General features: G+C 35.3%; 1 pseudogene; it reads left to right on the forward strand.

The window, feature by feature from the left end:
* Positions 1-21113, forward strand: part of LOC149995983 (elongation factor 1-gamma pseudogene) — a 29839-nt pseudogene extending 8726 nt beyond the window's left edge.
* Positions 21114-26213: the final 5100 nt, after the last annotated feature.

A 26213-nucleotide genomic window follows, 5' to 3' on the forward strand; every position in this document is an offset into this window, starting at 1 on the left:
GTACATCAACACGAGCTCCGTTTGGCCTTGATCAGCCCTAGACTCATAGCTGCGGGATAACGACTGAATTCAACAGTTTCTTTTTTCTTCCCCCTATAAAACAGTCCCTCCTTCCCTAGGACCCCAGAGTCGGGCCATTCACAGCACAGCTTTCTCCCTGCTTGATAAGTCCCTCAATAAACTTCTTTTCTTCTGCTGACTGCATCCTCATGGTTCTCTGAGCAACGGTATTCTTACACTTTTCCCAATCTGCTCAGCTGGTAAGATGTTGACACAAAGGTAGATAACAAGCAAAGACTCAGGTAGGTGATGTGAAGTACAGTGCTGGTATTCTTATTTCTTTTTTTCCTTCTGCTAAGGGTTTCACTTGGTCACACTAACTCATTTTGAAAGTTCTATTGTGAGGACAATAGTTATTATGAAGAAAATGTAGGGAAAAAAAGAGGAAATAAACATAATTTTTTTCCCTATGCATTCTACCCTTTAGAGAGTTTTTCAAGAAGAAAGAAAGTGACATCAATTTTCCCAATTCCCCCTTAATTTACCTTCGGTGATTATGCAGTTCAACACTCAGGCACAAAGATGAGGGTGTTGCAACTTTGTTATGAATAGAAGGAGTTCTGAACTTTGTTGAAACAGAGAGGCAATGTGATTACCCTTCCCTTTTATCTGAAGACTTCTCTCACAGTCTGAAGGATTCCTGGTACTACAATTCAAGTTTAACAAAGTCATTTCCCCACCTTCATTTCACATGGGAACAATGTTAAATACAAATCTAGAAAGAAACTGAAGTTTAGTCTTAGGAAATATTTTTCCCTTTAAACAAAATCCTGAAATATACAAAGCAATATATAAGTAATAAAGAGACCTTGTTTTGTGTGCATAGTAATTTCCTCCTTGTTTATGTAAATGTATTGTTTTGAGTAGAACCATCATGTAAAACAGCCGTTTCACTATGAGAGTGTACTGTTATGATATGCAACTGTTCAAATATAAAAATTATTTTAAAACTATATTTAAAAAAATTTCCATGTAATCTTAAACTGCTCCAAAATGTGATAGTAGAGTTTCTCAAAGACTTTTGAAAAAGTGAAAGTTCTGTGTCATTATTGCAGTATTGTTTACACGCAGAAGGATGAAGAGTTAGGAAAGGCTGGGACCTGAAAAATTTTCTGAATGTAACATGCTTTCTGACCTCTATGGGCTTATATAAACAAGTTCCTCTAACTAGAGTGTCCAATACTCAATACAATACTACTTGTTCTTCACCTCTCAATTCAAATGTCACTTTTGTGAAACCATTCTCTGAATTCCAAGGCTTATAAATGTGTCCAGAGAACTCTGTGAATACATAGTGTATCAATTTCCCTGGTTTAAAATACTATATGTGTGCCTAAATTGTCCATTAGGTGTTATGGATATTTGTGCCTGTTTGGCTTCTCCTTTTATTACTCATTCAATAAATAGTTGCTAAATAAATGCATAATGAAATATTTATTCACTTTGGATAGTGAAGTTGACCAAGAATAAGATTTAGCTACCGATTCTGAAAGAGAAGTTTGTTTGTTTGAAAGACAGGGTAGAGCTTAATAAATCTTGATTAATGATATTGTTCAGTCATCCATTTGTAAACCTATAGGTCATTCTATAAAAGTTTCCCTTTATCTCTTGTGTCCAATCAGTTATGATTCTGGCACATCTACTCTGACTCTAATTCTGCCACCTTACATCACATACCAAATGCTATGACTCTAGTTCAGGACCTAACAAGCAATTTCATCAAGAAATTTGTTGCTGATTTTACATATCGATTTCTAATATACAAAATCAAAATACACCACTGCATATTTAGTTTAAATTGTAATACTTATCTCAATTCTATCTGATTTTGTTTCTATCTTGTATTTTTCTTTATTTTTTATTAAGATGTCCACTGAATTCTCACTCTGTATTCTAAAGGATATCGAGCAGTGATGTTCAAATGGTGTGCAGCAAGAATTTTTAAAACATGCAATACATGACTATTTTAGTCAGGGACACTAGCTCGTTTTCCCTTAGATTGTCAAATAAAATAATGACGACAGCCAACACAATAGGGGTCTGGTGTGAATGATCTGTCTTGAACCGTAAATATGTAGCTCATATGATAGAATTGCATCTTATTGGTCAAGCTGCATAATAAGGTTGCATCTGAGTGGTTCATTCTTGGTACTAGCAATCCTTATATACAAGTACAGGCACCTACCTGATGTTTTAAGAAGTCACTTTGGAGCAGAAAACGTAGGTAATTTGTATTTTTTTTCAGTAAGTGAATCAAAATTATACCTAATTTTTGTCACATTGGCAAATATATATATATATATATATATATATATATATATATATATATTATTTATTTTTTATTTTAGTGTGCCACAGAATTTTGGTAATTAGTTTATGTGTGCCATGAGATGAAAAAGGTTGAAAAAGAAAAAGATTGAGAACCACTGAGATAGGGAATGTAAAAACAAGTTTATATCACCAAACACCTATCATTAATGTTCTTATATCTAAGTAGAAAGATAACAAATATAAGTCAAGGACAACTGGGAAACAATGGAAACTTTATACATTTCTATGGAATGACTATGTAAAGTTTAGTTTTGTAAAATAAAGATCATAAGCAAAATGATCATGTAGAAATAAAGGAAATCAGTGCATACTGAAGTATAAGAGTAAGACGCTGTAAGAAGATGGCTACAAGTCAGAGTGGGGATAATTTGGAGAAGTGAATATTAAAAAAGAGACATAAGCCCAGGGGCAGAGTCTGGAATTTTCACAGAAACTTTCCAGGAATGACTGTGCTGTATTTTAAAATGCGTGTTTTTCAAGTTCACATATTTTGCTTTTTTCATCATGCCCTTGGATTTGTCTATATACCTTGGCTCCTAAAGGCTTAGTAGGATGGAGTGCTGCTTGCTTTGATTTCTCTGTACCTGATCCAGTCATGTTTCTCACTCATCATTTTTAGATGGATTCGATTTTGGCATGCATTATATGCCATGGATTAGGGTGCCACACATGGACTGTGAATAAATTTTCTAATTTTGATAAGGTTTGCAAGTTGGAACACAGGCTACAAGCTGTGGCTCAGTTTGAAAGGCAGAGACCTTGTATAATCCAATAAGAAATATTTCCAGCTAAAAACAAAGCAACAGACCTTTTACCGGCTAGGTCAGAAAATGGCATCTGTTAAGCTCACCTGGCAGATTTGTTGCTTGTGGTCCACAAGGGAGCTGATGAAAAGGAAAGTGCAAAACACACACAGAGAACATGGGCCTGCATAGGGAGATGTCAGTAATTAGGGGAATTTGCTTGTGCGCTTACAGATGGCAGTCGCCAAACCACATAATGTGGATGAATCTGTAGTGTGTACTTGGTTTCTTAGGAGAGAAAAAACCTATTGCTTTTTTTATTTTTCATTTTCTGAGCGTGGCTGTGGCTCCAAGCGTATTCAATGGGAATGGCCCGCATTCGGCTATGAGCGAGAATAGACGTCTGCATTCAGGAGTACGATAGGCTTTTCTTTTAAAGAGCAGAACTGAACTGCCTTTGGCAACACATTACTAGATGTTCATTTACAGCGAGGAGGAGTTGACACATGATTACTTTGCCGATACATACACTTAGCACTAGTGGGTGGACATGAGTGGGAAAAATGCCCAATTTTAGTTTTCTGTTAAAAACGGAATCTGCTGGATATGCTCATTTACAACAGTTAGATTCAGTCTTCTGAAGCAGTTAAAAGGGAACATAAGGGCGAAGAGACATCAGTGAAAGTGACTGAACCTCCTCAACGGTGGGGGAAAATATTACCCATTATCAGTCCATCATTCTGTTTTCTAATCTATTTTTTTCAAGCTGAAGCTTTGTGAGAATTTTATTCTCTCCTCTAGAACTATGTTCTATCTGTGTCTTTATCTCCTTGTTACTCCCATTTTACTTTATAGTGCTTGATTGAACAATGACTATAGAAGAACCTTGGCTGATAGCTTTATTCTAAAAACGAACTGATGTTTTCTGCCTTGCTCTGCTTCATGATTTGTTATTTGTATAATCAGAGAACAAATAAAAATGTCTTAGAACCATGATACTGTTGGAGATACTCAGACACATGTAGGGATTTGAGGTAATGGTCAGATTCATTGTATCTAAATTTTACATTGAAAGAAGAAAATAAAGGAAATAAAGGACAGTAGATAGGGAAAAAATAATAGATCTTAATATTTTCAGAATATATTTAATAAAATAGTTAAAAGCTACTCAGAGTCGACACCTGCATGCAGAATTTAACAGACTGTTCAAATGGAGAAAGATGGATTTGTACATCTGTAACTACTCTGGCTGCAGTCTGACTCTAGTGCTTATGACTGATATTCCTTAGCCTCTAGGGCCACATTCAAATGCTTGGGCAGAAACAAAGCAGAAATGGTTGAGCTCAGAAGAGAGCATTTATGAGAGCTTTGCAAACAGCTCATTTAAAAGGTTTTCAAAATATGGTTGTAATATTGCTCGGTGACTTCATTCTGAAGACTCTTAAAAGCACTCCCCTCAAAAACTGTAAGCTCATAAACACTATTTTTCATAGTTCTTTCTTTTCCACACTACTATTTTCAACAGTGAAAAGGGGAAGTGAACAAGATTGGCCTTTGTGATTAGCATGAGAATGCAAATCATACTTTGGTATCCAGGAACCAAAATCATTAAATGCTAATATGTTTGTCTTGAAAAAAAAAAAAAAAAAAAGACATTAACATACATAAAAATGTCAAAAATGTCTGTTGGTGTTATCAAGATCAGTGCATTTGTCACTGGGATCTGCCAATCAATTTACCTAATTGCTAACATCTTTTGGGTTCTATGTATACGTTTTACACTTTTCTTCAGTTTTCATGGGCTAACACAAAGAATGTGGAAGTTTAAAATAGTTTTAACTGCTGAATGTTTTATGAATGCTATCTTTTTAATACTTGCTTTTTCTAGCTCTTCAGCTAGAAATTTATATTTGATACAACATTGGTAATAACTGCAAAAAAACTAAAGATGGTTCTCAGCTATAATACTTCATTATATTGGTTAGATTTTGTGGTTAGTTGTAATTATATATGTGAGTTTTAAGTTTTTTATTTAATTATTTTATAGGAAATTATTAACATGGTTCAAATATATAAATTAAATAAAATAAAAATTTACTGAGTTGTCTTCCTCATAGAAAACTACTGATATACAATATTCCCTCACTTATCGCGGGTATTATGTTCCAGACCCCCTCGCAAAGTAGGAACCTTACATTTATTCTACATTCTTAAACCTACGTAACTTTAACAACATACATATACAGTACTGCAAAATCCTGCAATATAGCAAAAAATCCATGATAAATAATTAAATATAATATTTTTAAAAATCCCGTGATACAGTGAGGGACTACTGGTATTATCTTCACTGATGATCTTCTAAATGAAGATACTTTGAAAATTAATAGGCACATGAAAATTAAAAATATAAATGATAAATAAGGTCAACCATATTTTACATAAAAGACACTAACATGTATGCATCTCCTGAATTTTGATATTATATTCATATTGTAGTTGATAATATATTGACAATTCATATAAAAATCAACATAGCAGCACTATTTACAATGACCAAGTGCTGGAAACAGCCTAAGAGCCCATCTGTAGATAGTGGATAAAAAAACTGGTACATTTACACAATGGAATACTATGTAGCAGAAAGAAAGAAGGAACTCCTACCTCTTGTGATAACATGGATGGAACTAGAGAGAATTATGCTTAGTGAAATGAGCCAGGCAACAAAAAAAAATACCATATGATATCACCTAATACAGGAAACTAATAAACAACACAAACAAATGCACAAAATTGAACCAGAGGCATGTAAACAAGGAACAGACTAACAATTACCAGGGAGAAGGTGTGAAGGAGAGAAGGGGATAAGTAGGAGAAGGGTTTAGTAAAGGAACTAGTATAAATAACCCATGGACATGTACGATAAGGTGGGGATTAACTGTGGGAGAAAGGGTAGGCTGGGTAGGGGGAGCAATGGAGGAAAAAGTGGGACGACTGTAATATAAAAACAATAAATAAATCAAAAAATTAAAAAAAAATTAATATATCTCTTCTGGCATATTTTAAAAAATGCTACAAAGTCATAACTCTGAATTATGTTGTGTCAACTGTGTCATTGTGATGGATAGACTTGAATGTGGCCCACTAAGTTCTCTCTTTCTTAATATTTATACCTATCTAATCCCCTTCCCTTGAGTGTAGGAGGGAACTGTGATTTGCTTTTAACCAATATTATATGGAAAAGGTGATGGTATGTCACTTTTATGATTATGTTAGCTAAGAAAGAGTCCATTTTATTCGCTGGTTTGCTCTTGAGACTCTCTTTGCCATCTTGATGGGAAAGTAGCTATATTAGGAAAGCTCACATTGAAGCTATCTATGGATGACCTCTAGGAACTGTAGGTAGTCTCTCAGAGTTAAGAAAATCCTTCAACGAAGAGCCAGAAAAAAAAAATAGGCTTCAGCCTTATAGTCTCAATAGTAAATAAATTCTACCAATAATCTAAGGGAAATATGAAAAAATCTGGAAGTGAATTCTTCTTCAATCAGACCACCAGATGAGAACATAGCCTATCAAACACCTGGATTACAGTCTAATGAAACCCTAATCAGAGGATCCAACTAAGCCATGCCTGGAATTCTGACCCATTAGAAACTGTGGGATAATAAATGTATGTCATTTTAAGCTTCTAAATTTGTGGTAATTTTTTCCAGACTTGTAGATAACTTTACACTTATAAGTTTATATTTAAAGGCTTGTCAATGTACAAACAATTTTAAGACTAGATGGAAGTGCAAAATGAAGATGGGTGTAAATTAATGGGAGAGGAAAAAATAATTAGCAGGAGACTAATTTGTATTAAGTGATATAATAAAACATGTCATATTGTCTCACGATATACCTTCTAAATACAAATTAGTATAATATGGTCATTTTTTGCATAAATGTAAACATATAAAGACAATGAAATTAGAAATAAGAACAAACATATCTTATATGATTTTTACTGAAATTTTATTTAGAATTAAAAATAAGACCTATTTCTAATGACTATGCCATATATAACTAGTATATCCTAAACTTATGACCACACTCTACTGGCTCTGTAAATTTTTATTATTTTTGATACGTATTCTATTTAGAATTTATTTACTTCTTGTTTTAGTGTCATACAATAAATGATGTATTGGTATTTACTTCTATCCTCCTTTCTCTATTCTCACAGGGAGAACAGTTATGATATAAATGAAAGACACCAATGGTTCTATGGTACTTGGATGTGGATAGGGAAAATTTGGGGAAAAGAAATGAAGGGGCTATAAACAGAGAGTGACTTGGGGAAGTATTCTCTTGGCCTTGACTTCTACTATCTAAGTTTTATACACCTGGGCCCCTCACACTAGTACAACTCTCCTGCTCTTGATAAGTCCACCGGGTTGAGGGTTGGACCCAAAGTCTGAGAGTAGGGCTTCCTTTTTCTTGTCTTTCTTTCTTCCTTCCTTCCTTCCTTCCTTCCTTCCTTCCTTCCTTCCTTCCTTTTTTCTTTCTTTCTTTCTTTCTTTCTTTCTTTCTTTCTTTCTTTCTTTCTTTCTTTCTTTCTTTCTTTCTTTCTTTCTCTATTTCTTTCTAAATTATCTTCTTATCTAAATGTAAGAGCTCATTGAGGAAAGAGTTCATGGTTATGGACATATTGGGTTAATCAAAAAGTTTTTTTTTTATAAGATGGCTCTAGTAAGCCTTATTTGTCTTTAATTTCATTTAAAACAATTTTGTTAGATTGTGTTGTGACAGCTGTCATATCATTGTGCATTAAAAAATATTAAAATTGGTGAAGATTTGTATAGCCATTTTAATATTGAAGATGGAAGAAAATGCACAATACTTTGGCATATTATTACTTATTATTTCAAAAAAGGTAAAAACACAACTGAAACACAAAAAAAGACATGTGCAGTATATGGAGAAGGTGCTGTGACTGACTGAATGTGTCAGAAGTGGTTTTGAAGTTTCATGCTAGAGATTTCTTGCTTCAGAGTTGAGTAGATCAGTTGAAGTTGATGGCTATCAAATCAAGGTATTAATTAGGAATGATCTATGTTATACCACATGAGATAACTGACTTACTAAAATATCCAAATCAATAAAGTTATTGATGAAGAAAAAATTTCTTTTATGGGAGAAACTAGAGTTTTTTTGGCCAACCCAATTGAAAAAATGGCCCAGAACAATTTTTTAGTGTGTTTTTAGTTTACGCCTTAGTTTAGTGGGTCAAACATAGAAAACATGTAAACTAAGCCCATTTAAGGATCCCAAATATAGTTGTTGTTGTTTTTTTGTCAAATAACCTTTTTATTTTAGACTATGTTTTAATTTACAGAAATGTATAAACATAGAAGAGTTTCCATATACCTCACACTAAGAGTCCCATATTATTAATCTTATCTTAGTATATTGTCAAATTTCATGAACTAGTAATGATATATTATTATTAACTAAAGTCCATACCTTTTTTTCATATTTCCTTAGTTTTTGCCTATTTTGCTTTAATTCAAGAATCCTATCTAGATATTACATCATGGTTAGTAATCATGTCCCTTTAAGCTCTTTTGGCTGTAAAATATTTCAGACTTCTCTTGTTTTTGATGATCTTAACAATTTTGGGGAGTATACTCAGGTATGTTGTAGATTAGTCTGATACTTTTTTTTTTTATGATTACCCTAGGCTATGGGATTTTGGTCAGAATATTACAGAGATAAATTATCTTCTCATCATATCATATCAGTGGTAGGTAAGTCAACAAGACTTATTTCATTGTTCATGTCCATAGCAGGCTGAGGTAGCATTTGCCAGGTGTCTTCACTCTTATGTTTTTGATTTATTTGTTCTTTTCTCTTTCTAAAGTGTGCTCTTTGGAATCAAGCCATTATGCATCCCACATTTATGGTATAAGAAGTTCTACACAGAGTTTTAACACTGGTAAATATCAGGGTAGAATTGTTACTTTGGATTCAGTAAAATGATATAATCAGAATATAGACATTGACATAGACATAATATGTATTATTAATCGTCTATCTAATTATATATATATATATATATATATATATATATATATAGAGAGAGAGAGAGAGAGAGAGAGAGAGAGAGAGACTCTATTATTTTTCAAGTTGTATACACTTCAATGATAAGGATAAACTTAGAGGCCCAGAGAAAAATAGAAAAGCTTTAAATTGTAAATTTTAAAACTATTTCATAAAACTTTGTTAAGACAATAATATTCTGGCAGTAAAATAGACTGAAAAGAAAGAACACCATGAAAAGAAAATGGAAGAATATTAAGGAAGAACAGGAGCAGAAAAAAGATTCTATGGATTGAACAGGTCTATATTGAAAGAGCTATAAAGGGAACTATTTTAGAAGCTATACGTAATTAATAATATCAGCAAACAAACAAAAGAATATGAAGGTCATTGAGAGTCCTTCATAAAACAAAAAATTTAAGAAAAATGTTAAGAATTTTCACAACCAACACACACACACACACACACACACACACACACACACTGAATACTCTGGTGTAGAATTATAGATTTATATCACTGTTAAACAGATAATCTAATTATGATAAAATGTAATTATAAAAGTTTTTTTAAGATTTTATTTATTTTGAGAGATAAGGGAAGGGAGGGAAAAGGAGAGGGAAAGAAATATCAATATATGGTTGCCTCTCACTTGCCCCCAACTGGGGACCTGGCCCACAACCCAGGCACGTGCCCTGACTGGGAATCAAACCAGTGGTCGATACTCAATCCACTGAGCCACATCATCCAGGGCACAATTATAAAATTTTACTTGCAAATTAAGAAAACTGATACAATATATCCAACAACAGAGGAGATATACTGGTTCATGAGAGGTAAGGAAGGCTTGAGATCTAGTCTGATAAGGCTTAAATCTCTATTTAAGATTTCTTAATTTTGTCCTCTTCTTTTGTCCTTAGGCTTATTCCCTTATGATTAAAGGTAATTTGGAATAACAGCTTCTTCATTTTCCTCTGGGTGGGGAAAAAACACTTCTAACCTAGCTATTCAAAAGATGATCCTGTAATTTGTTTACGTTTTAAGTGGTCATTTTGGCAAGGGCAATAGACTATGTTAGTTAGTTTAATAGAACTTTCTACCAAACTGGATCCTTGAAGCAGAAGGGCTCAATGTAGACCTATGCATATGCAAATAAAAACATGGATAATATTAGGAAGAAGGAAATATAATGGCCTACTATATCAGATGTTCTATGTCCTGATACATTAATGTGTATATTTTTCTGCCTCTATTAATATCCTGTTAGTTATGAAAGGGTTGCCATATATGTTCACTTTTTATCCAGAGAATATGAAAATGATCCATGTACTTAAGCATACTTTAATTATTAATATATCACAGTTTTAAAACCAGACCTCATCACATATTAGATACATAATTATTTAAAAAATTCGAACAGGGTCTCATAACACTGAAATCATAACCATTTAAACCTGGTATTATTAATAAAAAGATACTCCAAGTGCATGGATGCATGAGACAATTGTGAAATCAAGTATGTAACTTTTTCTACTGGAAAAAATTTTATTTTTTATTAAATTTATTGTAAAAACACTGTTTACTAACATTATACAAGTTTCAGGTGTACAATTTTATACTGTATAATCTGTATATTTCATTGTGTGCTCACAACCCCAAATCTAGCCTTCTTCTATTACTATATATTTGACCCTCTGTGCCCTCTTCGTTCTTTCCACTTTTCCTCCAGTAACCACCCTATTGTTGTCTTTGTCTATGAGTTTGATTGTTCATTTGTTTCTTTCCATTTTGTATCGACATGAATAAAATTGTATATTTTTGTCTGTTTCCCTCTGACTTATTTCACTTAGCATGATACTCTGAAAATCCATCTATGATGTTACAAATTGTCTTTCTTATGGCTGAATAGTATTCTATATTATATATGTGCCACATCTTCTTTATCCAATTATTGGTTGAAAAACATTTACGTTCTTTCCATGTCTTGGCCACTAAAATAATGCTGTAATGAATATGAGGTACATGTAACTTGATGGATAAGTGTTTTCAGAATTTTGAAGTAGATATGCAAAAGAGGGACTTCTGGGTCACATGGTAGGTCTGTTCTTAAGTTTTTGAGGGACCCCTATACTGTTTTTCATAGAAGCTGCACTATTTTCCATTTCCACCAGCTCTGAGTGCAAAACTACAATTTTGGTGTTTAGTTTCTCATAGTTCAATTTGTTTCCTAGTTTATGATTTCCAAGATAGAACAAGAATAAATAATTAATTTAATACTGTCTTCATGTGAGTAAAATATAAATACAAATTATTTTAATTTTAGACAAATTATGGTTCTGGCAGTGAGACAGTTATTGGTTTATTTAATTTATTTACCATTTGTAGCTGTTCATTGATGTACTACAAATCTGACACTACTGTTATCATTACTTAGCATTGTTATAACATTGAATTTTAGAAGTGCTATAATCCTTAATTAACTATACTTTATAATACTCTTGTGAGATAATGTGGTGTTTATAGAAAATTAAGTTCCAAGTAATTCAGATTTCTTCCCTAAACAAATTGTTACAAGTGAATATATTTTAAATTAGAAATTAGCAATCTGTGGAGTCTTTGAACTTATTTAATTGATATATGCAAGCATATATATTAATTTAAAAAGTATGTTTATTATAGCTATGCAACTTGTGCCATGTTATTTACTATTATGACATTTCCATACTCATTCTGAAAAACATGCATATGTATTTGCTTAGACTTTTTAATTTTTCTTGAGGGCATAGATTAAAGTCATGAGAGAAGTTCTTTAAATCATCTATTTATTTATTCTCAAGGCCCACTTTTATGTTCATACATACTCTTAATTATTTTCAAGATTACTTAGGAAATCTTCAACAACTTCCTTTTTTTCAACATCTTTCAGTAGTTCTATTCCATTTTTAATAAAGTCCACGACTTCCACAGAATTATATTGTTTATGGACTTTAAAATACATATCACAGTTATTTTCTCTCACAGTCTGATGTCATCCTTCTTTGTTTCTTAGAGCAGTTGAGGACCTCTTTAAGACAGATACTGTAATTTGCCATCTTAATAGTGATAGAAAGCCTAATAATACCAACGTAATTTATTAATCTTTTCTTCTTCTGTACTCAAACTTTTCTACTAGGAACAGAATAATGTTAAAGACACTATCTTACATAAACAATGTAGATAAATATTTTCAAATGTGTCTTTTTGAAAAACAAATTTAAAATGTATTGTAATAGGTGAAGAAAGTTTTCAGTGAAGGAACTACTTCCTTAAGAAGCCAGGATTTTAGAAGAAGGAAAGGGGACACCATCTAGGAAAGAGGAAGTTTCTCAGAGGCAGCACTAACTCTAGTGCATACAATTTGATCTAATATTCAAGGAATATCTTTTTAATGAAATAGAACAAGTGGTGCAGGAGTTGTAAGGAAAAGAATGTGTTTTCCTTTTGTTTTCTAAAATTCCATAACTTATATGAGAAGTATACTTGTATGAAGTATGTATATGTATGTATATGCATGTGTGTGTATTTTTATGTATATGTATATGACTATATAGCTACACAGATATATCCACACATATATATGTATACGTACCTGTATCTATCAATAAATATATATAAATAGATAGATAATATCCGGATGGGTATATCTTTAACCATATGAAATTGCTGATATTTGACTATTTTTTGACATATAGAAAAGGTCATTTCATTCCCCAATCAAATAAAAGTTACCAAAAAAATTTGGTTAGAAGTATAATGACAATACCCTGTGTCATGAACTTAATACTGTTGCTGACAATTTGGAATCTCATTTTAATTCTAATTAATAAGTTATTAATTCACAAATTTATGAGATTTATGATTTTGAGAATGTCACCTTTCTAGAACACAGTTTTATTATTTGTAACATATGGAAGGTTATTTAGGTCTCGGATCCTTTTTCCTTAGCTTCAAATGTTTTTATGCTTATTCATTAATTCATTCAACAAATATTTTGTGATTCTTTTGGATAAGTAATATATATAGGTATCCTTCTAGGCTTTGAGAGTACAGCAGTTACCAAAATAGGCACAATTCCAGTATAAATTCCAAATAATACCTGTTCATCCACCAATTACTTAGAATTGCAGAAATATTCTTTTAAGAAAATACACTATCCATGACCTTAGAGTCATTCTGAATACAAAGATTATCCTCTAAATCCAAGGATACCTGCTGGGTATTAGATATAGGACATTGTCTACCCAAAGTGTTGTATACCAGGAAAGTTGGAGAATGCACTCAGGACTGTCACTTTTGAAATATGCATATAAAGATAATTCTAAAGTTTCTCTGCAAATTTTATCAATATCATTAAGAATGCAATGAATTGGAGCTGCAGATGTGAGAAGAAAGTAGAAGAGTTGTTACTAACTTTTCACTTGTTTTAAATTCAGGACATGGCTTCTCAGTGGTCTTTAAGGGTTTGTATATAAAATGCCATGGTTTACATGTTATTAAAATACTTTGCTCACTTGTGGTAAAACCAAGACATTTGTCCATAGCAACTAAAGTTTGTATTCTATGGCCCTCCTCTTCTCATTGACTTTTTGCCTAGCAACTGCATTCATTGCTGGGTGTCCAGAAAGCTAGCAGAAAACACATTCTTTTCAAAGACTACAATAAACAGTTTGACCTAATTTTTTTTCTTACACCAATTCAGAGATAAGGATTTTTATTTTCTTCTTTTTCTCCTGACACCAAATACATGGTATCTTTTCCATCATCACTTCTCCAACTCTCTGAGACCAAATAACTGTCCAAGAATTTAATTCAATTCTGACATTATCAACCTGGAGTTAGCAACAGATCCCATAAATTAAAGGACCCAGTCCCACAAGACTGTCCCCACTTCAGACACCACTTGCAAGTCCTTGCCTGCTAATATTTCTGACTAAGTATCTACTAATAAATTAGGAGTTCCCATAATCTCTACTTAGGTTTGATAATTCTTTAAAGAGATTCTTGGAACTCAGGAAAGCACTTTACTTACTATTACTAGTTTGTTATAAACTATACAACTCAAGAACTACCAACTAAAAGAAGTTCATAAGGCAAGGTTTGATAAGAGAAGTAGGGATCTGCCTGACCCTCTCCTGGCATACCACCTTCCCAGCACCTCGATGGATCCATTGACCCAGAAGCTCCCTGAACTCTATCATTTAGGGGTTTGTATGAAAGTTTCATTATGTAGGCATGTTTTGATTAAATCATTGGCTATCAGTAATTAACTCAATTCTCAGACCCTCTTACTCCCTGAAGGTTAAGGGTGGGACTGAAAGTTTCAAGCATCTAAATAATCAGTGTTTGGTATTTCTGGTTACTAGCCCCCACCCTAAAAGTATCTGAGATACCACCCCACCAAGAGTTGCCTCATTAGAACAAAAGGCAGCTTCTGCCACCCTTATCATTCAGTAAATTCCGAGGGCTTTGAGAGCTCTGTGCCAAGAACTGGAAACAAAAATCAAATATCTTTTTATAATACCACAACCACATGCAGAAGACTTCTCAAGACTGCCCAATTGATGTAATTATGGCTGTCCTAAAAGATTGAATGATTTTTGGATAACTGAGATTCACCTTTTCCACCACTAAGTCTAAGTACAGAAGCAGTATAACTCTAATTCATTGTTCAAAGTGAGAATAACAGTTAGGAAATATGCAGACTAGTTAATAATCCTTATGTAATGAAAAATAGTATGAATATTTCCATGATTCTATAAAAAGTATATACTAATACTTGCAACTTGATAAACTTCAAAATTAGTTCTTATATCATTGTTGCAGCTTTTGTTTTTAAGATTGTATTTATTTATTTTTAGAGAGAGGGAAAGGGAGGGAGGAAGAGAGGAGAAAAACATTGATCAGTTGCCTTCTCATGTCCCCGACTGGGACCCAGCGTACAACCTAGGCATGTACCTGATTGGGGATCAAACTGGAGACCTATCGGTTCATAGGCCAGCATTCAATCCACTGAGTCACACCAGCCAGGGTGCAGGCTCTTTTTTCTATTCAATTTATTATGTCAGCTTATTTTATCTGAAAGAATATTGAACAATTCTGAATGAGAAAAACTAGTAGTTTTTAATTTTTTTTGGATTTTGAAGTGTTTGTTGTATAGTTATCAATCTTTCCCTAGTCCTTTATAAAGTGCTATACATTTAAAATGTATTCTTTTACTTATAACTATTCTGCATTTGCATTTAAAAAATCTCAATTGATTGTTCCTGAAAAATTGGTATAATTTTGTAGAACTAAGACTTAATGAATGAAGGTTTTCATGGTATATTAGGTATGTAAATAAGTGCTGCCTAGCAAAGTGTTAGTGCCTTCTTCCTAAAATGGAAAGAACAGTGGAGTCAAATTACCTGAGGGTTGAGTTTAATAAAAGTGGGCCACAAGCTCCGGGAATAGTAATATGCCTACATTGTTTCTGCTATGATCACCAAATAATTTGGTTTTAGTTTTATTAACAGTACTAGTTTATAAAGTTACGAGACCATGGTCTCAACCACTTATTTTTAGTGTAATCATGATCCACTGATTTAGTCATATATTACAGCTTTAGCATACTCTACCAAAAATTTTTAATTTTGTACATGTTTGGTGGTTTGTCTTTTTTTTTTTTTTTCTGTTTCATCAAGAACTCTATAAGAAGAGAAACTTTAAAGACACCTTTATCACCCATAAAGAAATAATAATCTTTGGGTTACCAAAGGTAGCTTTGCTCTTGGGTGAAGACTGATGTAGAGGATCACTTAAACTACTAAGAGAAGAAGAATGATGAATGAACACTTTTACTACATGAGACCTTTTGTGTTTTGATTGCAAAATGAGAGTTTCCAGATCTGGAAAGAGACTGGGGAATATTAGGGAATGTGAGTTTAACTGAGACTTAATATATGATAAAAGGGGGTTATCTAAACAAACCATAATTTAGAATTTCAGGGCTAGCCAACACCCCTGAAGTGGGAAGTAGGTTTGAGGAAATGGATAGGTTTTTCCAAAGGGCCTTGTGAAAGTGCTCATTTCAGTAGCAATGCTAAGTGTTTTAAACTTCTCTTGTTCTCTGGCCCCAATGACCAGCTGCATTAGTAATATTCATTGTGGTCACTGTGGGATATAATGCACTCTTAATTTCTTGTTTATATGTGAGTCAGGTATTTTGCTCTTATGATGCTTTTAAAATAGAATTTATCTTGACCAACTGCCCTCTCCTCACTCCCCCATGGTAATTACTATAAGAGATTATGAACTGTAATCCTCCTCATTGCATTAAATTGGCAACTTCTAGGGTAAGCAAAACATTTGTAAGCAAAACATTTTGGGGACAGACTGGGGCATGTTAATGGTACCTAGCACTGAAGAAAGGAAAAGCACTTACTATATATCAGAGGTATAATGAGAAAGATGACTGTACACCAGCCTCTGTGAAATTCACATTATGGTGAGAAAAGATGACCTGTTAGGCTCTGGTGGTTAAAAAGAAGTCATTCAAGTCACTCTAGTAATGAAGAACATGTTTTAAAAGTTATTGTTCACCCAAGTAAAAAGAAAAAGAGAGAGAGAGAGAGAGAGAGAGAGAGAAAAGAAAAATAAAAAACATTATTATGCCAAAAGCAGATAGAAATTATAATATTGTACACCACTGAGAAAATTTAGACACCTAAGTTTCATTGCGGATCTAAGGCAGTACTGAGAATATCAGTTGTAGAAGACTGAACAGAATAATTTATGATTATGTGGGCTCTGTTATAATTCATGACCTTCTAAATTTGTCATTACCCCTTTTGTTACAAACTTACTTGTTCTTTTTCTTTTCCTTTCCTTTGTTTTTATTTTTTAAGTATATTTTATTGATTATGTTGTTACAGTAGTTCCCTTTCTTTCCCCCTTTGCTCCATTCCGCTCAGTACCCCTATTCCCTCCAACAATCCCACCCCCCTTAGTTCATGTTCATGGGTCTTGTATATAAGTTCTTTGGCTTCACCCTTTTCTATATCATTCTTAACTTCTCCCTGTCTATTTTGTACCAACCGATTATGCTTCTTAATCCCTGCACCATATCCCCATTTCTCCCCCTCCACTCTCCCAGCTGTTAACCCTCCAAAAGATTGCCATACCTATGATTCTGTTCATATTCTGATTTGCTTAGTTGGATTTTGTTTTTATTTTTTAGATTCAGTTGTTGATAGTTGTGAGTTTGTTGTCATTTTTGTGTTCATAGTTTTGATCTTCTTTTTCTTAAGTAAGTCTCTTTGACATTCCATATAATAATGGCTTAGTGATGATGAACTCCTTAAGCTTCACCTTGTCTGGGAAGCACTCCATCTGCCCTTCCATTCCAAATGATAGCTTTGCTGGATAGAGTAATCCTGGTTGAAGGTTGCCTTTCATCACATTGAGTACTGCTTGCCAGTCCCTCCCTGCCCTCAAAGTGTCCTCTGAGAAATCAGCTGATAGTCCTAGAGGCACCGCCCCTGTAGGCAACTCTCCACCTCTCTCTTGCTGCCCTCAGAACTCTCTCTTTATCTTTCACCTTTGACATCTCAATCATGATGCGTCCTGGTGTGGTCTCCTCTTGGTCCAGCTTACCCAGTACTTTCCATGCTTCTCAGATCTTTATGTCCATCTCCTTCACAAAATTTGGGAAGCTTTTCTTATTTTTTTCAATTCTTGCTTCTTCATTCTGCACCAGTTGACTGTTTTTTTCTTCCTTATGTTCCAAATCATTGATTTGAATTCAGGTTTCCTTCCCTTCATCATTGGTTTTGTGTGGATTTTCCTTCATTTCACTTGGCATAGCCTCCACTTCTTCTCTTACGCATTTGCTGTACTCAAGCATATCTGTCAAGCCCGTGAGTATCTTTGTCACCAGTGTTTTGAATTCTGCGTCTGTTAGGTTGTCTATCTCCTCATCTGTTAGGTTGGCTATCTCCTTGCCACTTAGATCTCCCACTGCAACCTTGATCCATTCCCCCTTTTGGACCATACTTCTCTGTTTCCTTATTCTGAAAGGCTCCTGTGTTTGTTTGCCTCCGTGTTCCAGGTAGAGCTATCGCTCCTGTTATGTTGTAAGGGGCAGAGCCTTAGGGATTCGTCAGTACAGGGTGACCTGTTTCACCACGTTGTGATGTTTTATGTGAAAGAGGGGTCTGAGAGGGAACAATGCTGCCTGCCCAACATTTTTCCAGGCACCTCTCCCACTTCCCCACTGGACTGGCACTCCTCTAGCTGCTGCCCTGGCCATTGTTCCCAGTGTGGGAGGCTCTGCGGATGTTCTAGAACCATGGGGTTCCTCTAAACAAGTGGACCCCACTGAGAGACTGGCAACTTCTGCCTTCACCCCAACCCCCACTGGTCTGCACAGTCATAAAGCAATGAGACTTGATTTTCCCTGGTCCTGGGACTGTGAGCTGTGAGGTCCAGTGAGGAGCTGGGAAAGCTCCCCAGGTGTCCCTTCTGACTTTTTAAAATGTGTGACTGCGCTTTCTAGTCCGCCGCCGCTGCTGTCACTGCAGCCACCACCCCACATCCTCTTTGTCCCTCTTACCTATCTGGATGAGTATTTCTTCTTTATGTCTTTGTTTGCTGGACTTCCATGCAGTATGATTTTCTGGAACTTCTGGTTGTTTCTAGTTTTGAGGTAGTTGTATTCCTTCTTAGTTGTGGAGGGAGATGCAGCATGTCTGTCTACACCTCCATCTTGGCTGGAAGTCTCCAAGCTTACTTTTTCTTATTCTCCACTGTTTATAAGCACTTAATTTGTCTTATAACTCCTGTTTACTTGTAAATTTTGCTTCCTTATGACTTTGGCATGCCATGAGCATTTATGAACCTAACTCCTCCTTGCCTGTCATAAACTACCTTAGAGTTTCCATAAATAGAACTTTTCAGTTTTATTCCCATCGAAAAACTACCTTATTGTCTCCACATTCTCCGATTAAAATTCCTAAAAAATAAAACATGATCACACAATTCATCTGAGTTTTATGTTCAGTCTATTGAACAAATAACCTTGGACTTCTTGCTTATGTATCATCTGATTGTCTATGAATTAGAAAGTGAAATAATTAAAAACAAGGTTTTTTAGAATATTTTTTAGGAGTCAACAGTAGAAAAGCGTGAGATGATTAACTTGTTTTCTAGAAAGGAATATTTTAAGTAGAGTGTAAATAGTACCAATGATAAGATTACATAAAACATATTATAACACAGGGAGATAATAAACCAAAACTAGGAAATTAGACATTTTATATAAACTGCATACTTGAGTTAGAGTTGAGTAATTATGTTCCAGGTCATTAAATAGGTGGAAGAGCTTTTCAAAATAAGAGGAGAATATATGCCAATGTACAGAGACAGGAAACTCCATAATTATTTGGAAAGCTATAAATAAATTGTCTGGTAGAGGAGAAGGTAAAGGCAGAAAATCTGTCAGCAATTATTTTCAGTAATAGTTAAGAGCAAGATAATGGAAATCTTCCATATCAACAAAAATGATTATGGATGTTATTCAACGGGTGATGTAGAAACATGGATGCATTTTAAGTAGTAGGTACTATAATTAGACATGCATTTTAGAGAAAACATTCTGGCCACACATAAGACAGGATTGAAGATGGGCTAGATGAATGACTAATGAGAAATCAACTACAATGGTGCTGTCATTAGACAACTAGAGAACGACATTAATGGTTGGAGTGAAGACTGAATGGGTAAATGCTGAAGCTGTAAAAAAGAATCAGTGGGCCCCTTTCTCTGTAAAATCACCATTGCGGCTGGAACCTTGTACACATATCCTGAAAACTGGAGGGCCTTTTAGGACCTCATTGCTGTTCAGGATAGTGGGGCTTATGTTGGCACGCTCCCTGCAGCACCTTACTTCCACTTTGGCCAAACCAACCTCACTTCTGCATTTTCCCATAAATTTTCTGACAGCAAATTTGCATAATTTTAGGGTGACAATAGATACTGTCTGTCTGAGAGCAATGCCATTGCTTGTGATGTGAGCAAGAGGAGCTGCTGGAAAGTACCCCAGAGGCAGCAGCCCATGTAGTGAAAGGGTGACCTATGCTAATAGTGACATAATGCCCCAGGCAGTATCTGGGTATTACCCACCTTAGGCATCATGCACTCCAACGTGCAGGCCACTGAGAGTGCAAAGGAAGAGGTGAGGTGAATTCTGAGGCTGCCGAATTCTCACTCGAAGATGAAGATAGTTCTGGTGGGCAAATGTGTGACATTGGCAGATACCACAGTTGTCTGCACCTTCTTCTGGCCATGTTAACAGGTCCTGGAGCCTTCATTCTGCCAGGCCTTACTCAATACCAATTGTGGGTCCCTCACTGCATGAAACAGTGCCACCTCCCATCTCTCTTGGGGGAGATGAAACTGTGAGAAGATGGCCCAGTTTTATGTTAAAAAGCTTTCAGAAAGATGTTTTAAAAAGAACACCCCATGGAAAGACACCACAGGGAAAGAGAAGAGTGTGTGTGAGGAGAAGCAGAAGCCTAAGCTGAACAGATAGAGGAGGAAGAAGAGGCGGCTGCCTCTGAGGAATAGATGGGCAAATTTGATCAGGCACTGGCTGCTGAGCCGGGGCAACAACACCTTTGCTCACCTGCCTGAGAGGCCATCTGTGTTCCATGACTTTTAGCACAAATGTTCCAACAATGACACACTCTCTGTGACGCTACCACATTTTGAGAAGCACTTTGATGATGATAAGTTGTCCCTATGGCACTTCCTTGAAGTACTTTGTCCCTAAAGAGCTCACTCAGGTCTTCATGAGGTGTGCCTTCATCACTGAACTAGTCTAGTGATTGAACAAGCCAAGGAAGAATGTGTTTGCTGGTGTCATCTTTTTTTTGTAATCAACAACAGTTCCATTTTGGGAGTCCAGGTCTGATTTCTGCTGAGTTCAGATTGACAGCTCAGCTAGGAGTCATATGCATGGCACATACATGGCAGAGACTGAATCCTAGTAGCAAGGAGATTCAGATGCTGGTTCCAGTGTGTGGGCAAAGCCTTCAGTTAGGGCAATATATTCCAGTGGGGCATCTCTCACCATTGCCAACCTTCCTGCAGCTGCCTTTCACAGAGATGGGGGCCATTAAAGAAACTGAACAAGAGAGAAAAAAAATCAATGGGCCAAGGTGATAGGTTCTTGATTTTAAAACTAGTGATGAAACATTAATAATATGAATATTATTTTTACATTACCATATTAAAATAATTACTACTTTACATTTTAGTTATGGGATTTTTATCAAGAAAGACAGCTGAACTTCTATGAATGATGTCTAAAGCACAAATAAGTTTTAACAGAAAAGGAGTTGATTGAAGGCTGAATGATCATTTACCAGATTGCTAAATGGGTTATAAGGTATTGGGGGAGAACATTATAGCATTAGGGACTATAGAAAAATATTCTTTCCTCTGCTTCTAATAAATTAAAATTCACCCCTTCAGTTATTGAAGAACTAAAGTCGCCTTTGCAGTCGAGAGAGTATAGAATTCATAAATTCATTGTAATATCTTAGATATATAAAGAGTGATGTTGCATACAGACATTTGATTCATTTATTTATTTATAGAATACTTATTGACAAACTATTTCCCCTGCCATGCACATAAATTCTAGTAAGGGTGATAGAGACAAAAATAAAGTAAAATATATATTGTTTGTCAGCTATTAAAACTATGGTAAAGAAAAATAAGATAGAAGTCCCACTAGGAGCACTGGAGTCCCTCCTTCTCTGTCCTCAGCTTCTTCTTGTCTCCTGTGCATGCCAATATAAAGGCCTAGGAAGAAAGTAGTTATTTATTTATTCCTGGAAGAAAAAAGGACCTAGAACTTTGATCAGACTATTCCTCTTCCTCTCACATCTTATATATCAACCTAGTTTAGGTGCATTCAAAGTTTGTTGCATGTATATTGAATAAAAATAGTATTAAAATACAATCAGGACTTCTGGCCAAGATGGAGGCATAGACTGATACGCTGTGTCTCCCACCACAACTAAGATGGAATACAACTACCTCAAAACTAGAGACAACCAGAAGTTCCAGAAAATCATACTGCATGGAAGTCCAGCAAACAAAGACATAAAGAAGAAATACTCATCCAGACAGATAGGAGAGACAAAGAGGATGTGGTGTGGTGGTGGCAGTGGTGGCAGCAGTGGCAGACCCGAAAGCGCAGTCACACATTTTAAAAAGTCAGGAGGGACACCTGGGGAGCATTGCCAGCTCCTCACTGGACCTCGCAGCTCACAGTCCCATCACCAGGGAAATTCAAGCCTCATTACCTCTGATTGTGCAGACCAGTGGATGTTGGGGTGGAGGCAGAAACTGCCGGTATCAGCAAAGTCTGCTTATTTAAAGGGCCCCCACGGTCCTAGAGCATCTGCAGAGCCACCCACTCTGGGAACAATGGCCAGAGCAGCAGCTAGAGGGGCGCCAGTCTGGTGCGGTAAGGGAAAAGGTGCCTGGAAAAGGGGCAAGTGCTGGAATGGAGACATTGTTTCCTCTCAGACCCCTCCCCCACATACAGCACCACAACATGGTGAAACAGGTCGCCCTGTACTGATGAATTTCTAAGGCTCTGCCCCTTACGACATAACAGGAGTGACAGCTCTACCTGGGACATGGAGACAAACAAACACAGGAGCCTTTCAGAATGAGGAGTCAGAGAAGTATGGTCCAAAAGGGGTCCAAAACGGGGAATGGATCAAGGTTCCAGTGGGATAACTAAGCGACAAGGAGATAGCCAACCTAACAGATCAGGAGATAGATAACCTAACAGATGCAGAATTCAAAACACTGGTGATAAAGATGGTCATAGGCTTGACAGATATGCTTGAGTATGGCAGACGCATAAGAGATGCATAAGTGAAGGCTATGCTAAGTGAAATGAAGAAAAATCCACACAAAACCAATGGTGAAGGACACCGGGGTTCAAATAAATGATTTGAAACATAAGGAAGAAAAAAACAATCAACCAGTGCAGAATGAGGGAGCAAGAATTGAAAAATATGAGGTTAACTTCCCAAATTTTGCAAAGGAGCTGGACATACAGGTCTAGGAAGCACATAGTGTCCCAGGTGAGCTGGACCCAGAGGGGACGACACCAGGATGCATCATGATTGAGATGCCAAAGGTGAAAGATAAAGAGAGAGTCCTGAGGGCAGCAAGAGAGAGGTGGAGAGTTGCCTACAAGGGGGTGCCTACAGGACTATCAGCTGATTTCTCAGAGGATACTTTGCAGGCAGGAAGGGACTGGCAAGCAGTATTCAATGTGATGAAAGGCAGCCTGCAAACAGGATTACTCTATCCAGCAAAGCTATCATTTGGAATAAGGGCAGATGAAGTGCTTCCCAGACAAGGTGAAGTTAAAGTAGCTCATCATTACCAAGCCATTGTTATATGAAATGTCAAAGGGACTTACTTAAGAAGAAGATCAAAACTATGAACACTAAAATGACAACAAACTCACAACTATCAACAACTGAATCTAAAAAATAAAAACAAAATCAAACTAAACAAACCAGAATAGGAACAGAATCATAGGTATGGGGATCTTTTGGAGGGTTGTCAGCTGGGAGGGTGGAGGGGGAGAAATGGGGAAATGGTGCAGAGATTAAGATGCATAATCAGTTGGTACAAAATAGACAAGGGGATGTTAAGAATAATATAGGAAAGGGTGAAGCCAAAGAACTTATATGCAGGACCTTAGTGGGGTGGGATTGCTGGAGGGAAGGGTGATACTGGGCAGAGGAGAGCAAAGGGGAAAAATTTGGGACTACCGTAACAACATAATCAATAAAAATACTTAAAAAAATACAATCAGTTTGACCTCTACATTTTATATTCTAATGTGATGGAGTTCAGAAATATGCCTTTTTAACCACACCACACATCATTGTTATTCAAGTGGTCTGCAGAACCTGATTTTACAAATGCTAGTGTAGTTTTTTTTCTCATTTCTAAAACAATAGATTAGAATGAAGTCAAGTGATTGTCCTGAAGTGAGCTAGAAGGACAAGTATAAGAAAGAGATGCCGGTGTATATCTCATCTACAGACTTTGAGTACAGCTGCCAGGTGGCATAAAATGTCCTGAGAGATGGCCAGAAGACTTCCAGTATTTTAAAGAACTGACTGGCTGGGCATGGTGAAAACATCTTTGTCAAACCTGTGCCATGTCTGTAGCCTACCTGTAATATAACCCTCCAGAAGGTACACTTGTTGGGCATGGCTACTTAGCAATTCTAACTCTGGTGTTAACCAACCTTCACTAGATAAGGTTTCTTTATTTCATTTAGATTTAGAAAATGATTTTCTACTTAGAGCATAAGAAACAACCTTTAGGAGATATACAATAGCCTTGTTTTTATGTTCAACCACAAGTCTAAGTTGAAATTAAGAAATTTTTACTTTATGTGTTTACAAATTGGAAAATGAAGGCCAAAACATAATTCTCACAAATTCAATAATGTACAATGTCAACTTAGTTTTGTGGTATTTTACATGTTTTCTTTAAATATATGGATTTGTATTCATTTTATGAAACAGTATATTCACTCTGAAGGAGTACCTAATGCTACTGTCTCGGCCACATTCTTTCTGTTTTTAAGGTAATTAATATACATGTGTAAAATATTTATATTTCAGACATTAGGAATTAGTTCCTTTCTTAAGAAACTTGTTAGTATTTTTATTCTCAGTAGAAAAAAAGAGGGTTTTTTTTTTGTATTTTAACAATACTTGAATAACTAAAGTGGTATGTAAATAGTATAACAGTAATTTATTATAAATGAAAAGGCAGCTTCAATAATAATTTTATTATGAGCTTATTTTTTACATCTTCAAGGTTTTAGTTCATAGTGTTTTGGGACATATGTAGTAGTTTTAAAGATCAAAGAATTTTACAATATTAGAAATGTTTAGAGGCTTCTTTTTCTCCTAATTAAGCTCAGAAAATTCACTGGTTCTATATCTTCTTTGACTTTCCCTTTTCCAGAGAGATGGAAGCACTGATAATAAGCTTAGATTAATTAGAGTAATGGACTAAGACTGAATAACTACAACAGCTGGTAGGATATGGACTTTGCTTCTGAAAGTACAGTGGATGTAAACACTAACAACAAACTGTCATATGTACCCAATATATATCAAATCCACTTTATTTGTAATACTTCCTAGCCTTCCAATAAGTGTTCTAAGATATTTGTTCCACATCAAGATAAGTATGTCAAAGGACATTTTATTTTATTTTTTAAAGAGGACACTTGAGGTAAAGACAATAATTTAAGATAATTAAATGAGTAGAAACCTACATGAATTTGAAAATAATTTAAATCTTTAGCTTAACTGCTTTAATTAAATAATTTAATTTAGCTTATATTGATATCAATAGTATAGAACTAGATGACATAAATAAGGTAGACTAAAGAGGAAAACATATTTGCCAATGATACCTCAGACAAGGGATAGATCTCCAAAATATATAAAGAACTTACATGTCTCAACACCAAGAAGACAGACAGCTCAATTAAGAAATGTGCAAAGGTCTTAAACAAATACTTCTCCAAGGAGGATACACAGAGGGTCCATAGACATATGAAAGAATGCTCAACATCACTAGCCATCAGGGAGATGCAGATAAAAACCACAATGAGATACCACTTTACACCTGTCAGAATGGCCATCATCAACAAATCAACAAACAAGTGCTGGCGAGGATGTGGAGAAACGGGAACCCTACTGCACTGTTGGTGGGAATGCAGACTGGTGCAGCCACTGTGGAAAACAGTATGAAATTTTCTCAAAAAACTAAAAATGGATCTACCTTTTGAACCAGTCGTTCCACTACTAGGATTATATCTGAAGAATCCTGAAACCCCAATTCAAAAGAAC

The sequence above is a fragment of the Furipterus horrens genome, unplaced genomic scaffold (assembly GCF_987537825.1).
Source record: "Furipterus horrens unplaced genomic scaffold, mFurHor1.1.pri manual_scaffold_12, whole genome shotgun sequence".
NCBI classification, from domain to species: Eukaryota; Metazoa; Chordata; class Mammalia; order Chiroptera; family Furipteridae; genus Furipterus; species Furipterus horrens.